Here is a 17,153-nt window from a genome sequence, read left to right as displayed (position 1 = left end):
TTCTGGCTCAGTGACTCACTAGGACTGTGACTTTGAGTAAATTACTCAAGCACAATAACACCCGCCCCAGACTCCATTTCCTCTTAACACAAAATAAAGTGTGCGTAATATCTATATAACAGTATTTTTCTCAAATGATATAATATATACAGACACCATTTATATATGATAAGCCACTACCAAGAGTGCTAATGCACAGCATCATAAAAGCCACGATCCTATGATCACCTGGTTTCACTATGTAAGTTTTGTTTGATGAGTGAGAGGAAACCAAAAGGTGTCCCCATCTCCCCCAGTCATTCTACACTGCAAGTCAAAGGAGGGAGACAGGAAGGATGGACAGAAGGACAAGTCCTGAAGTGATAAGAGAGCAGTCTGCAACCAGGATTTCAGATGGCCACAGGACACACTGTGCTTTGCTCATTTGGGTTTAATTAATGCTTGCTCACTGCACTATGGACACAAATCAACACCTGAATGGATACATCGTCAGAATTCATGAATGAATGAAGGTGTAGTCAAGAGAAATTCCCAGGAAACAAAGCAGGCCACCTCAAGAATGGAATGCAATTTATGGAAGAACTTCAGAAAATAAGTCTGGAACAATGAAACCACACAGATCAAGAAGTTGAGAGCCATGGGCTCCACTCACGTATGCACCAAAGCTAATCAAAGGGCAGCAGTTTTTGTAAGAAGACAGAACAAACTGCAGGGCCCAGAGTCCACATTCCCACACCAGTTTGTAAATCCCCAAACATAAATATAGCTACTCTCCTCCATATTTATGGATCCTTTATATTTTTACATTATAATACAAACAGAAGAACTGTATGTATCTGAAAAGCCATAAAAATGTCCCTCTATAAAAGGAAATATTCTGATGGCTACCTACAACTCTTAGACACTTCTAAGATCTACTCTGAATTATCTGATGGCAGGAGTAGTTCTAGTAAACCCAAAGGTAACAGCAGATCTAATTTGCACCCTTATCAAATCATTATAAGACCAAATGAAATGTGTCCAAATAGAATTATTAGAAGTTTTCCTCCCTTTTATTTTCCTAATTGAGGTAAGTGATGCCAAGAAAGAAAACACATAAAGACAGAGCAGAAAAGAAGGAAGGGATGGACGGATGAACACTGAGGGCAAGGAGATCACAAGATATAGCAATTTCCACAGAAAATAAAATTATGTATTTTGGATTTTTTAGTTTCAAGTAAGATCTCAATAATTTCTGACTAGAAATTACTAACTGTAATAACTATGTAATTCTCAGCAAGTTAATTACTACCCTGAAACCCAATACTCTCAAATGAATATGGGATTCTTAATTCTTACTTAGAAGGGATTATGCATCTATAGCTCAGATCTTGGATCACAGAACTCAAAAGTTTTGTACCTTCCTTCCTAAGAAGTTCCTCTTACATAATTCCTAAACAGCTACAACCAATGCAATGAGAGTGTTTAAATGTGAGCACATGGTTAGGGACCAGATTCCAACTAATAATATCCTAAATGAACAATGTCAAGACCAGTCAAAAGCATTAGAAGGAAAACAGCAGAACAAGCAAAGTGCATTACTGTAAAAATAAAATAATTTGTATTTACAATCTTACAACAAGCACCATAAAAAGAACATTCTAATGGTTAAGGATTTTCCTTTTTTTTTACAAACTATTTGCTACCAATTTGTGGTGGGAGAAATTGGGCAAATTTTAAAATTTTATTGTTTGGGCAAAAAAATGTCCTCACACAGGCTAATGGCCAGGTTCGCTGATAAAATAGGCAAGAGGATGCTGGTTATATGTACCATACACATCACGAAAAAGCTTACCAATTCCATATAAAATGCTTATGAATTAAGTAGCATCCTCATTTAACTCAGAACAATAATTATGTTAAAACAGAGTGGCCAGTGAGTTGACTAAGGCAGAGCAGCCCAGAGATCAGTGCAGCGAGCAGGAGGGCCATCTGCACTCCATATCCAAGCCAGGTCCATTCTCAGGAGGCACTCACAAAACCGCCTGACCCTGCACATAATTTAAATTAGGTGCCACCAATTGAAATTTAACTTTAGCACTGTAGTATACTTTGGGAATCGCTGTAAAAGCCAAGCTTGTGAGTAGATAGAAAACTAAACGTGGCAAAGACATTTAAGTTAGTGGCTCAGAGTATTAATTTGCATCTCCTAACATGTAACATAGCTAGTGAAGACATGAAGGCTTTGCTTTTGAACTTTTTAAACATTTCTCTTTTTGATTTTTTAAATTTAATCTGTCTTATACCCCTTCAATCACTTCCCCAAATTTTTCCAAATGGCACTGTGTCCCTAACAATGAAAATGTTTGGTCACAAATAAGTATTGAATCGTGAACTTTTCAAGAAAAATGAAAAGGACATTGAATGTTTCTGATCCCATTGGACACTCACAGCTACACTAACAAATCAAGTTCCAGGGTAGCTGCCTCCAGGGAGATGATTTTAGACTAAGCTAAAGGCAGCTGTGAGCACTGCATTAACTGTACAGTAATGTCACAGAAACACCATCTGATATCATCAAGACTTAAGATGTTCATAGTTAAGCAGACATTATTGGTTGGTTTGGTTTGAAAGGAAGTTGGCTCACCAAATGATTAGACACTTTCCTATCTTATTCATTATCACTCATCAGGTTTTAAAATAGCTCCAGTTTATTTGAAGGAAAATTAAGTAACAAGCTGCACAATTTTAGAATCATGAAGGGGGAAAAAAAAAACCAGAATTTTCAGAAACTCAAATTGTCTGACCTAAATTAGGAAAACATTTTTTTTTTTTTCCAAATCATCTCTTACTGCATAAAGGGTTAATTTAAGCATGGGTTTGCCTGAGTTAAAATAAAAAATTTCCAAGCCTGATAATCAGTATCATTTAGACTTTTGATGCCAAAAATCTGTTTGACAGAGTAGGCTTTACTATCCTGACATTTTAACAGTAGCCAAAGTCCTGTTCCCACTAAATTCTGTCTTGGCAGTACCAATCATCTGCTAAAAGCCTGAACTCCTCCTGGTTCTCTACCTCAGGAGCTTCCACAGCATCCAGAGTAACAAGAGCGCTGAACTGAGCCAAGTCCTTACTTACGACGTCTGTTCCAGGGAGGGAGTCAGGGAGGAAGCATGGAACTAAAGTGGAACAAATTATATTCCATGCATGTACAATTATGTCAAAATGAACTCCAATATTACGTATAACTAGAATGCACTAATAAAAACGTTGCTTTAAAGATGTCTGTTCTTATCACAGAAAGCAAAATTTCGGTAAAAGGAGAATGGTTGAATAAGATGAAATGCTCATTTACTCAAAAAGTTCATGATACCTTGGATTCAAATCTGATAAGACGCAATTATACGTGAAAATCTCAAAGTAAAATCTGATATTCTCACATCACCTCAAGATTACAAGCAAACCATCATTAAAAGAATAAATAAAAAGGGCCAAGAATGTAATTCAGTGGTAGAGTTTGTGCCGAGCATGTGCAAGGCACATGGATTTGATCCCCAGCACCAAAAATAAATACATAAAATAAAATAGTAAATAAAAGAATCAATTTAAAAACATAAATAACATTTTTCAATGTTCAGCTAAAATCAGACAATTTCTAAAACTGCAATAAAGACATACAAATATTTTCATTTAGGGAATACCCCATCAGACATCTAATCTTTCGCAGGCATGGAAGGCAACAAATAATCACTGTCAAAATTTCACAGAAAGTTTACTGAATATTGTGCTTGAGAAACCCTTCCCAGAACTTGGAATTCAAACCACATGGAAGGCACTGGACTTCACTTACCTAGTGGCCAAATGTCAAACAATCGGTAAACAAGTGTTCCAATCAAATCAATTCACTTAATTTTCAAGTAGATCTGATTACCACCATCTTTTAAAAACTGCAAAGACTCCACCTAACAAGAAAAAGAAAAACAAAAACCACATTTAAACCAGAGGAGCTTTATTGAACTACACATTGTTACACAAAAATCAAATCAAGACTATTATTATATCTTTTCCTAAGTTACTGAGCTATTTAAAACTATAAAATAACAAAAGTACCTCTCAACTACACTAAATTTTACAGTTTGGGATAAAATGAATGTTCAAGCAACGGAGCAACTAAGATGTGAAGGAAGAGTTTATTTTCAGCACTGATCGGCACATGGAAATGATGGCTACATAATACCAGGATATTAAAATCAGAGATGAGGAAAAGATGCAAATTATTGCTCTGGAATTGTCCTCATTCTTATAAGTTACTGACACAATGAAAATGTGTAGGTTGCAGTTCCTGAAACCTATTAAGACCTGATTCTAGAAACCAATACCTAGCTCCATCATTTAAACATAACAATGGTCAAGCAGTCTTGGAGAGAATTCACTAGCGAGAATTTCCAAATCATTCTGAGAATGATACCTGTCCCACAGAATGCTTAAGCTCCAATAACCACCCACAAGTAGCTTACTTATGATTTCTAAACAGTACCATTTTATTCTATCCATTTTACCAGTAGAAGCACCTTGTCTGAAGTTCAAACATTAAATTACTATCTCAGCTCCAATAGGAGATTCAAGAGAAAGCAAGCAATATCCCAACTGGGGAGAGCCTAAAATAACCACTGGGGGACTGAGTCCGAGAGTGAGATAGAAAAATACAGTTTCCAATTACTCCTGAATCAGGACTCCCTAGGGTGGACTTAGTATGTTAAAATCCACTAAGATTTTAAAAAAGCAAACACGACCATATTCAAGTGCAATATGAAATTCAATTGGAAGTTTGAAAATAAATTTCAAAGTCATAAATACATGAGTTTTTAATTATGCAATTTGGAATTCACCATGGACCGCCATTCCCCCAACCCTGTTACACACTTTCATGAAATTAGTTAATAGTTCATCTTAGTATTAGAAAACAGAAAGGTTGAAATATATCAGCTATACACTTCTACTATTTGCTCAAAAAGGTTACATTTATAGTAGTCATGGGAAATGTGGTTTAATTTCCAAGAAAACCTATGTGTGGATTTTTTCAAGAAACAGTTATCTAGGAAACTCATTTGTATATCTTCTCCAAAGACTTCTTCATTAACTGAGATAAAGAGTCTTAATTATTATTCCAGAGTTCTTGCCATTAGTAAGACAAGACAAATGACATACGGTTATTATTTTATTTTCTTGGTTTGTGGTGCTGTTGAAAGGCCTTGTGCATGCTAGCCAAGTGCTCTGCAACTAAGCTATAGCCCCAGCCCATTCTTTGGCTATTTGAAATTATACCGAATCAACAAATACAATCATCTAAACAATGAGCTGCAAAATTGCACAACACATATATTTTTCCCATTTGTTCTATTTTTTCTGAAGTTTTACAGAAAGTTACATAGGCTCTCTCAAATAATGTTAGTACAGCAAGCTTCATAATACCATTTCTGAATACCTGCCAATGCTAGCAGACTACTTAACAACTTTTCTTCTAGTTAGTCACTTTGCAAGAGCAAGCTGGGACACTTCCCCCTAATGATGCAGAATGAACTTGAAGATCCTGTAAGTATTCTCTCACTGAGTTTTCAATGTAGAATGTCACACAAAAATCTAAATCTACCATCCCTTTTCCAGTCCTTGTTCATGTCTTAGGTAAAGTTCTGTTTTCTTAACGATGTAATTCTTGCCTTAGAAAAGGTCTTAAATTTCTGAGAGTAGCCAGTCATTAAGCTACTATGTGAAAAGGCTTTTCACCTGTATAGTGACAATTATGATCTCATTTCCACATAACGAAGGTTGTCTGAGTGGTAATTTCAGACGACTTAGGAAATTTTCAACATTTATAAAGTGCCCAAAAGCAGTAGTATGGTCAGTTCATATCAAAGTTCAAAAGCACAAGTACGAAATACATTAGTCACTCATATGGATGATTCAGTTAAATGACTGCCACTGATCAACACAAAAGACTGGTTATCAGGTAATCCTCAGGTATATAAAATGCAATGTAACATTTCCTGAGAAAGGTTCATTTTAAAAATGAGCAATCACACCTGACATTGATGGTAGACTGCTTACAATTTCTATACTATATAGTAAGGTAACACCTCAAGTAATTTTATAGCCTGATGAAAGGTTGAGACTAAACTTCCTTCCCTTTAATTTGTTCTATTGTCTGCTTTCCACACAGGGATGGGTGGCTGGGGGGTACTTAATCAATGGTATTTGGGCTCCATCAAAAAATCTGAGTACATCTCCACTGTGCATTTCCATCAATTACATGGTCTAAACAATGGAGTAATCTGTCATTAGGTACTATTTAATCATGCTGGCCACCAACTGGTCTATTTCACTGACTTATAATACATCAGAAGTATCCACAATGCTGGGCTTTTGTAGCTTTCTCTAGCTGAGTGGTTTTCCCTGGTAGGACACAGGAACCACCCTCTCAAAGTCTACCAGACACTCCCTGGAAGCAGTTAAGTAGACTGGTCTGTTGTAATATGGAACACAGGAAGTTCACTTTGGGGAACCCTTTAGGGTAGGAAATGACACCCTGCAGTAAAGTGAGTCATGTCTGCTTGGAATCACCCATCGTGGTCATCAAACATGCTCCTTTTATTGAGGATGAAACTGAGGTTCGGAAGGTCAGCACAGCTTCGGGACTGGAAGCAGATTTCCTAACTACCTCTACATTGCGTGCCTCCACGTTCTGGAGCCTGGGCTCCCACAGACAAGAATTCAGCCTTGTTTCTCACAAGCATCTTGGGCACCAACTGTGTTAAAGTTGCTTCTCAGTTTAGGATAGAAAGGAAAGGGGAAAGACAACAACGACCACAGAGTAGGAGAAAATAGAGCCCCAAACCACACGTTGTACACCACCCTCTACATCACGGTCACAGTCAAGCTGCCTCCTAGTGAAAACCTGGCCAAGGAGAATAAGGAAACCAAGGATAATATTTTAGTAGGATTTCAAAGTACCACTTGAAAAGCCATGCCCTTGGCTAGTTAGTATAGCTGTCTGCTTATTTATATTATCTCCCCCATTAACAAAAAATAACAACTGAAGACATTTTTAGCCAGAAAGATACTTAATCCTATCACTCAAATGGAATTATTTTCACTTTTAAAATCTTAATCTAGTATTTGCCCCACTGATAGCATATTTCCCATATAATTACATAATGCACATATAATTCTTCATACTGATTTTTTCATATAATAGCTCATAATCAAATTCTTCATTTCTTTGTAATTTTCACGGTGCTCATTTTTACTAACCACATAATATTCCACACAGCATGTCATTTTCGTCGTTGTTTCTACATGTGGGAACATGTCACATGATTTTATTTATTTGCAATGTCAAATATACTATTTTGTCCTTAAAAACATTATCAAACATAGAATTATTAAAAGATAGGAATATTTTCCCAGGCTTCAAAATGACATCCATAATGATGTCAAGAGATTCAAATTACTTATAATGTTACCAGCATAAGTATTCCACTTCCACCAAGTTTTCTCACCATTGGATGTGACTGAAATATTTTTGTGGTGTATTTTAATATAAATGGCACTTCAGAGTTGCTTTTTAAATTTTAATGTCAATCATAGTTATTTTAGTTTCAAAATAATTTTGTTTTTTTACCTTTAATGCAAAATTTACTCATGTAATTTTACATTTAGTGAAATTTTTCTTAAACTTTTAAAGAATCCTTTATGTATTCATGTGCATATATACACATGCACACTCACACGTTTCTAAGAATTGATTTCTGTAAAATTATTGTTTAACCATTTAATGTATCTGGCATGTATTTAAATCTATAGCTTAAGTATATATTCAAATATTATTGACAAATTCCAATTACACACAATGCTATTTACTAAACCATCCTTCACACATCTTTCTATAAATTTGCTCTATTATTTTGCATGTGTACATTGTATCCTAATAGTTCTGTTTCTGGGCTCTTGCTTTGTTACCTTGATCTACATATTTAAAATGGAACTTTCACCCAGATTGAGTAAATGTAACGTGACTGCATTGTGTTAGACAGTATTCAAGCACATTATCACGTGAGCTTGGTGTGCATGTTCAAACTACTGCTAATAGTTTGGATTTATTGTTGGCAATGTTTTACTGCTTGTTCTCTTTTTTTCCAAACATTTCTTGATATGCTCTTAAATGCATATGTGTACGCGTGAAATTCTCATACATTTTTTCCAGATTATATTTCCACTCTTTTCAGATTATATTTTTAATTAAATGTACTGTTTGCCCTCCATATGTAGCCATACATTTAAAAGAAAAACAACATAAGTAAAAATAAACTATGAACACATCACCACCAGAAAACAATACCTCACCAACCATTTTATATTTCCCTGGTGGCTCCTTACTGTCATGACAAAGCCCTTAGTGCATTTAAGACATAGCAGAATGTCCTAAATGACCTTGTACCCACTACCCTCCCCCCTTCTTTCCACCCCTGGCAATGTCTATTTTGCTCCTGTGAAATAGATGTGAATCAAAGGTAGAGAAAATGAATAAATGTAAATTCCTTAAAATCATAATAAAATATTTAAAACTTAAATTTGAAAATAGTTTATATTTTGTTGTGCATATTAATTAAATTCAACTGTTATTATCCTTGATTGAATGAACTTAGGGAATCTTCTATTTCAGATAACCTACTTGGTGCATGAAAATTCTAGACACTGAAGGAAGGGAAGGGAAGGGAAGGGAAGGGAAGGGGAGAGGGGAGGGAGAAGATGGGAGGGGAGGGGAGACCAAAAAGAAGGAGCTGACTGTCCCTGTGAAGGTACCAAGGAGAACGGAAGCTGTGTTTGTCCACTTGTAGAAAGTCACATAGGTGTCAAGTTGAACTCAGACATGAGTGATGTGCTTCTTCATTTTCCTGAAGATAGAAACACGTAGAAAATATTTAAGCCTTATTTCTTGAAAGACTACAAGATGCCCACAAATTTTCTTTCCCAGAGTTCAAAATAGCATGCTGAGTGGGTGTAAGCACTTTAAGTGGAGGGGGTGGGGGAAGGTAACTAAGGGAAAGGAAATCATACTTTCTGCTTCTTAGTTTAAGATTTTTAAGAGAGGCTATTTAAAGAGATACTTGTGATCTGGATCTCCAGGTTGTCTTGAGTCTGAATACACATGCAGTCCGGATGCCTTTAACACAGCGCTCTGGCCACATCTAAACGTAACGATGCTACAAAGGCTAAGCAGGCATCACAGTTAGAGTAAGGACAAGCAGTTCACTGATACAACCAGATATCTCAACCCCCCAAAGTAAACGCTTGCAACAGGGAGAGCCAGGCACTACGGGGATCTCAAAAGTACTCCGTGAGACTTCAACAGGCGTCTGAGTCATCAGTGGTCTTTGTTAAAAGGTAGGTTCTGATTCAGTAAGGTCTGAGTGAACCCAGACAGTTCCCAGGTGAGGCCAATACTCTGGTGAGAGGACACACTTGGAGAAGCAAGATTCCAGACAACAGATATAATCAGCCAATTAAGAATATGTGCCAAGTACCTGACACGGTGATAGTTGTTACAGGGAATTTTAAGAAGTACATGACACGAGCCCTGAGCTAACATGCAAAAAACGTGTTTCTAAAAAAATAAGTGCCAAGTGCTAAAATGTGTGGCAAGGATTCTAAGATTAATAGGAGTTGAGAACAGGAAGAGTTCAGTGGGCGCCAGAGGAGTTACAAGCCACTGCCCAGGGCAAGAGGAAGGTGGGCAGCCCCAGGGTGAGGGCTGGGCTGTGGGGACACAGAAAGAGCTAGACTTCACCAAGGGCAACCGTGGAGCTACAGTAACAAAAGCTGCAGAGAACTTGGCCTTGCAGTCTTGGATTACCATGGGAAGCTTTCAACCAGAGTTCCCTTTTAACCAGGGGAAGGGAACTCCAGCCTTGTTTAATATTAGGGATTATGAGACCATCCCATACAGTACAGAATGGGTAGTCTTGCTGTCGTCTGATGCAAGTTTCCTCTATTGGCAGCAGCAGCAGTGTTATGAATGACATTTTAGGTTTCAGCCTAGGAGTACAAAATTACCATTCTTGTATATATATTTATGCATATGTATGCCTTTGATTAACATATGCCTTTAATGATTAACAACTTCAAGAGCATTAGAACCATAACTTTTTCCTGCAGTAGAATTAATAATCTGTTCCTGAGAGTGTTTGGATCTTACTTTTATTACAAAAATAAAGACTTTTTTCTCCTATAAAACACTTTTGCATGGCACATACCCACACAACACCCTCAACTCCAGCATTACTCTTCCCCATCCTCCCACACTGCCTGACAATTGGAAGAAAACATATCCAGAAACAGAATGAAAGTATTAATGAATTATACCTTAGTTTTTTTTTAACCTCCTTTGAGAGTTTTTTCCTGCCAACCCACAATATGTTGAATATATTGCACAATAGATTTAACTGGAAATCAGTAGAGGATTCCAAAAGTCTATCTAAACATCAGAATTCAATCTTGAAACTTTATTTTTACTGAAGAAAATTATAGAGAGCATGGGTACCTGCAAGCTGCAAGAAGGAGGGGAAGCATTTAAAAGAGAACCAGGGGCTGGGGTTGTGGCTCAGTGGTAGAGCGCTTGCCTAGCATGTGTGAGGCACTGGGTTCAATTCTCAGTACCACATATAAATTAATTAAATACAGGTCCATCGACAACTAACAAAAATTTAAAAAAAAGAGAGAGAGAGAATCAGGACATTTTGAAATTCCAAGGTCAAGTCAAATTTATTTCACCTGGTTCCAGTTCCATCATGGAGTCTTTTGAACCACCAAATTCATCCGTGACCATCATTTAGCATAGCTACTATCCCAAATGTTTTCCTGTCCTACCAAGTTTCCCTGCGCTTCCTGTCCCTACCAGAGAAGTCAAAACTTGGGGAATAAATCATGGCAAAATTTTGTGATTCCAAAATCTTGAGGCTTAAACATTACAAGATACCTGTACCATGACATCTGTGCTTAGTCCCCAGATTCATGGTGCACGGATGGAGTTACGCCCCCTACCATTCAATACAAACATGCACAAACAATCATTAGTGAGAAGAAAAAGATATAAATATGAGGATGCTAAATTAAGTGTTACCCATGAACGACTGCAAAACATGAAAGAGACTGCAAACAAGCATGCCCTAATAAGACCATGAAGTCTGTCTTCTACAAATCTCTTCCTCTTTCTTTTCTGAGTCCTTTCAGGTGTCCTCCCCTAACTAGGTCATGGGGTCGAGCAGACTGTGCTCTGCATCCTTTGCAAAAAAGAGCTGATAAGCATTTTCACAGGAGACTGCCAAAAAAATGTAATGTGCTCTCATTATGAAAAGAATGTGCTTTTGGAAAAAAAAAAAAAAAACAAGAGGGAACAAATTCTTGGAACATGAAAAACTTAATACAAAGAAATAAATAACCTGGTGAAGAGACATGTCTAGGGAAGGGCAAGAAAATTCTCTCTGCAGAAAGTGTTACTACTAATCCTATACATGATATAGTACAAGGGACTGTGTCACATAAACAAGAAGCAGATACTGATTTTGGTTTTCTGAAGCAAAAATTTGGGCGGGGTACTGGGGACTTAACCCAGGGGCTCTCAGTCACTGAGCTATATCCCTAGCCCTTATTTTTTTATTTTTTATTTTTTTATTTTGAGACAGGACCTCCCTACATTGCTGATGCTGGCCTTGAACTTGGAATCCTCCTGTTCTGAGGTAATTTCTATATGAATTGCATTGGCCCTCCTGAAAACAGATCATCAGTGGTAAGTTCTATCTCTCGGCCTCTCACCCAGGTTTATATATTTTTTGTCTAATTATGGGGTCATCATACCATTTTTTCCTATCACCCTTTGAAATCATGGATCCACCAGCTTTTAGAATTACCAAAGGAAATCCACCAGACATTACAGAGTTAAATTTGCAAAGCACAGATTTCAAACTACATGCTGGAACCATGGTTAAAACAAGGTTCAGTTTAGAAAGATTTTTCCAAGCCAGAATTGATGTCCTCACTAGCAGGGCTGCCAGGCCTAGATCAAATGAAGGTCAATGCGATGTCCCCAGAGGAAGCTGTTCAACTCGTCGGGTCGGCTGGGAGCCCTGCCAAGGAGGCCCTTTAGACTGACAGCGGACCTGGCAGAGCTTGAGTGTTCCCCAAGGGAGAGGGGCCCTCCCGCAGAGGACAGGCTGGGTGCAAACCCTTCTTCCGCAGACACCATAAGACAGCACAGCTAAGCAGAGCGGCTGGGGACCGCCACTTGTGGCTGACACAAAGGCAGACACCCTCTGCCACAGGACTGGGGCTGTCGAAATGTACATTGCAGACAGGACATCCCTCCTGGCACTCAGTGTGAGTGAAGCCCAGGTCAAGCAACAACAGCCTGGCCTGAGGACAGCCTGCACCACACATCAAAGCCAGGGGCCCTGGGAGGCTGGCAGGCAGCCAAAGACGCCCCAGAGCCCAGGGGAGTGTGTTGCCCTTAGGACAATAGCGAACAGGACCATGGTGGAGTCTGTAAATTCCAAGCACTGGGGAGGTCTTCTCAGAGATTTTACCCTCTCCTGTCAGGGCTGTGATTTAATTTTCTTTGAAGAAGGAAAAGAGAGAGAAAAGAATATACATTTGCCAACCTCTGTCTGCCAAACTGGACACCATGATGCTAGTGAATGCACTCTGGTCTTCCTGGCTGGCAGCTTCTGTTCAAAGCAGCACAGCTAAGTGAGATGTGGCCTTCTCCACTCACCTCAAGAGGGCTTTAAGTCTACAGGGTAATTAGGGTCATTTAAATGCAAACATCGTGGTTCCATTGCTACTATCCTCCCAGATATTTTCCATCCATTCTGTTTAATTAGAGTCGTATCACATGTTAATTATAACCTGACAGCTTTATTGATTTGGCAGGGCAAAGCAAATAGTACCTAAGGTAGGGCTTCAAGGTCTCAGTCACAAACATGACTCAGCTCTTGGACCCAGGAGGTTCGACCCAAAGCAGTTTACCCACTGAGTCAACAGAAACGGAGTTAGCCCAGCAAGCATCTCATCCCTCACTTCCTTGTCCACCTTTCTGCATACAAAAACAAGCAAAGAACAAGTAAAGATGGGGACAAAAATCTAGAGAAGACAAAGGAAAAAAATCAATCCCTCCCTTCCATGGTCTCCACCTGGGATGGATGAAGTGGCGTGATGGCCTTTCCGGAAAAGCAAGCATCAAGCAGAAATATGACACACGTGTGCCGCCCAAGGGCCTGGGTTCCAGCATGAGAAGCCACACCACACTGACACTCGTCGGAACCCAGAGGGGCTTGTTGGCTTCCCTTTTAGAGGAAATGAATATGAGTTGAGGTCACTCAACTCTAATCCACCCTGTACAATCAGGCCTACACTTCCAGCAGCACATGCTCCATTAAGCCAGCAGTTTGTCATAGCCCAGCATGTCACCCCTAATGGCATGCTGGGGGCGGAATGACTTCCAACTCCTTGCTAATCCGGTGTGGGGAATGCCAAGGTACAGAGTTTTACTTGATTGCATAAAATGTAGAGCTATTTTCAGTTTCTGAATCATCATCCTGGCTCCTTCGCCCATCCTAAAGCTGTATTACAACCCTTGAAAAAATATCTTTTCTATTCAATTTCACTTATTTTAACATAAGCAAACACTGAAAGTAAACCCGGTAAGTCTCTAAAAGATGAAACCATGAGATGGAAGCAAAACAACAAAAACAACAGTTTTACAAACATCTGCAATTTTAAAGTGGTCACTGCGACATTAGTAGTAGGTATTCAGTTATCTTCAAACCCTTTATAAAAACCCTGGGCAATTAGCACTTAGCAGGGCTTTAGTGTGCCCGAGGATACAAATCGATTTTGTTTTAGTCACACTTTTGAAAATGACTTTGAAGAGAAAGCTTAAATAATGGAAATGAAAACACTGCTAACTGGTATAGGAAGAACCTTAGCTATTTCTGTAATAATTCCCCTGGGATTTGTGCTGAATATTATAAAAACAGGATGTTTTGTTTGTTGTTTCTCATCAAAGACTACCAAGCCAGTATCAGACTCCAAAACATATCAAAACTACAAATCTTATGTGAAGTCTGGTAATATTAAAAAAAAACAAATGGAATTTTTATTCATGTATTTAAAATTTTTGGTCACTGTGAGATGAGCTCAGGAAACACGCTTCTTATTTTTATGAATGCCAAAGGGAAACAGAGTTACATAACATAACTCTGTAATGGTTTAGCATTGCAGGCCAGAGAAATGGATCTTAAATGCAGGACAGTCACAGCTGAGTCTTCACAGCTGAGATTTCTCATTTTTAAAAATAACCTGAATTAACTCATGGTAACTAGATACCTGTTGCATGTATTTAGAAGCTAATCCCAACAACTTAAGGATTCCAATAACAATCTCTTCCTAACAGTACTTCAGTACACTGCAACAAACGTACTGCCACCAAAAGATGAACTCAGAGGTACACTTAGAAAGGGCCAAGACTAGCACACATGTGCAGTCTCACCTATGTGCATGGAGGGGTATCACCTCTATATATGAAGTCAGGGTTCTCAATACTTTGTACCCACATGAATGGAAGCATACATGTCATCCCCTTATCCTGATGTGAAAATGTAAATAAATGGAAAGGAAGTGTGTCTAGGAAACAATCGTACCTAAATACAAGCAAATAATTGGGCTCTGTTTTCTCCATTTAAATGCTTTTAGAAATATCTGGAAAAGTCACTCAAACAGCTGCACTTGAGGCCACAATTCCATGAACAGGTTTCCATTCAAACCATGTGAAAGCACCAACTCAGCCCTGAGTCTATGAAGGGAACTAAGGGATTCTTCTAGAGTCCTAGAAGCTTCATCTAATCAATAAGACTGCAGGTATTTTTTTTTTAATAAAACTATAAGAAGTATTTTTTTTTTTTAATATCTAAGCACTTAACAAACACTCCTTCCTGGTGAAATAATTTTTTCATTTCCTAGCTCAATCTCTTTAATTGGTTATTTCTGTTATCTGTCAACCCATTCAACATTTGCCAATTACACATCATAAGCTCTGCTGTATTTGCAAAGGTGTACAAATGTGTTTTGTTTTGCTAACCTCAGAGAATACCTGGTGGAGAAGTAGGGAAAGTGCTATAGAACCAGTGATAGCCGGGTCTGAAGGTGGGAGAGGGGCGGGTGTCAAAGCAAGGTCCAAAAGTGGAAACTCTGGATCTTGAGTGACAAACACACGTTTGTCAGGTAGACAATAAAAAAACCAAGTTTGCAGCCAGATACGGTAATGAATGCCTGTAACCCCAGCCATCTGGAGGCTGAGACAAGAGAACTGCAAGTTCAAGGCCAGCCTTAGTAATTAAGCAAGGCCCTGCCTCAAAATAACATACAAAGAATTGGGGATGTAGCCCAGTTGTAAAGTTCACATGGGTTCAATCCCCAGTACTCCCTGTCCCCAAGAAAAGGAAAAGTCATGAGCAGTAAGAGGTCAAAGGGCTGAACTATGAGAAAAGTAGCACAGCAGCATATAAAGAAGCTAAAAATCGATGGGATCACCAGGTCACAGCCTCACCGAACCAAGCAGAGCAAAAAAGTAAATTATTTGAGCACAACAAGTTGAATGATCCAAGACTTAAAAGATTTCACTGAATTTTCAACTTGAGAGGCTACTCATAGACGCTAAAGAAAGCCATCAAGACTGTGGAGCAGTTGAGACAGGAACTGTACCAGCTGGAAAAGCCATCGGGTTATCGGTTATATCGTTTGTTAGTTTGCTTCCAAGATGGAAGAGATTTGAGCATTTTTAAATTTTCCAAATTGAGAGACCTTTAATAAAAAGACCGGGGGCTGAGGAACAACAATGTTGTAACAAGATTTTACTAGATTAAATTCTGGCCACAGTGGAGAGATAATTATGACTTGATTGTGTTAAGTAAAACTTTAAATTCTCAACAATTAGCTAACCACTAATATTGATTTATGGACTTGGGGAGCCTTTAATCACAGGACTATGCTGTTCTGCCGTAAAAGGAATTACTAAGAAATCACACAAAATGGGAAATCTTAAAAATAAGACTACCAAAAGGCAACGGTAAACTTTCATCAGTAATTTTCAACCTGAACAAAACGTTTTACAGATAGCCACTTAAACCCCTTATTTTAAACAGAATTTAAATCAATGCAATAATGACAACTTCCAGTGGAAAATATTAAAATCAAGTTTAATTTGTGCAAGATAATGCTTACAACAGAGGCTGACCAAACTACCCTGTTTCAGAAATTTTGAAACCTTTAATTCATCAAGATAGGAGGAAATTCCTAAACCTGGCAATTTCAAGTAACTAGTGAGTGCACCAAGAGAATTCCTAAGGATCTTCAAGGAAGGCACTGGCCTCTCACTCTGCAGCACCCAAAGACTAACTATCCTGCTCAGGCTGGGGTCATGCCCCAAGTGGCTCTCATGCTGAAAGCTACCCTGTGACAAGGAAACAGGCACATTGAAGAGTAAGCAAGAAGCTGCACCAACTGAAAAGTGTTAGTGTCACAGAGGTCACATGATTAGAACTGAAACCCCAGTTTTATTCATGGGATACAAAATTCAGGAAAAGAAGTGCTTCGTTAGAACTCAGAAAATGACTTACAAGGTTAGTTTCAATACAAGAATAAGAGAAGCACGTTCAAACGTCTTTTACAAGTTTGGTTTATTGTTTTCCAGGTCCCTTTGCTTTTATGTCTAAAGTAAGAGAAGAGAGAGGAAAATAACCCCAACGAGAAGCAGCAGCAACTTCTACAGGCCTGAACAAATGATATCTGGAAATAGGATTTGGAGCCTGTATAACAGACTGGCAAGACATAGGGCTGTGGCCCTTTCATATGTAAGCACACACATATACCCAGGCATTATCTAATTTCTTCAGAAGATGCAGCAGATCATTTGGGCATTCTGGAGTCTGTTGAGGTTGCCCTGATTTCCATGAAAAGCAAGCTTAAAAGTTTGTGCTTACTACTGACAACTTTAAGAAAAGGTCCAGAAACAGTAATAGAGTTTGAAACATCATCAGAAAAAAATTTTAAAAACCAGCATTCACCCA

The 17,153-nt window shown here is 38.4% G+C and overlaps 1 protein-coding gene across 16 annotated transcripts in view; it reads right to left on the bottom strand.

Annotated features, from left to right (window-relative positions):
• HIVEP2 (HIVEP zinc finger 2) overlaps positions 1–17,153 on the bottom strand; it is a 182,645-nt gene that overhangs the window by 79,432 nt on the left and 86,060 nt on the right. For 7 of the 16 annotated variants that reach the window (XM_079146804.1, XM_079146798.1, XM_079146806.1 and 4 more), the window contains exons 1-3: positions 10,577–10,728; positions 8,839–8,930; positions 3,830–3,941 (exon numbers count right to left, since the gene is read on the bottom strand). The gene's annotated coding sequence lies outside the window, so the exon portion shown is untranslated. Of the gene's footprint in view, positions 1–3,829; positions 3,942–8,838; positions 8,931–10,576; positions 10,729–17,153 lie in introns of those variants that run through there. The other 9 variants (XM_079146809.1, XM_079146801.1, XM_079146805.1 and 6 more) reach the window with 2 other exon arrangements.

The sequence above is a fragment of the Sciurus vulgaris genome, assembly GCF_902686455.1.
Source record: "Sciurus vulgaris genome assembly, chromosome: 7".
Taxonomy (NCBI): Eukaryota; Metazoa; Chordata; class Mammalia; order Rodentia; family Sciuridae; genus Sciurus; species Sciurus vulgaris.
Note: the sequence above shows the minus strand (reverse complement) of the source record. Positions and strands in the feature narration are given on the sequence as shown.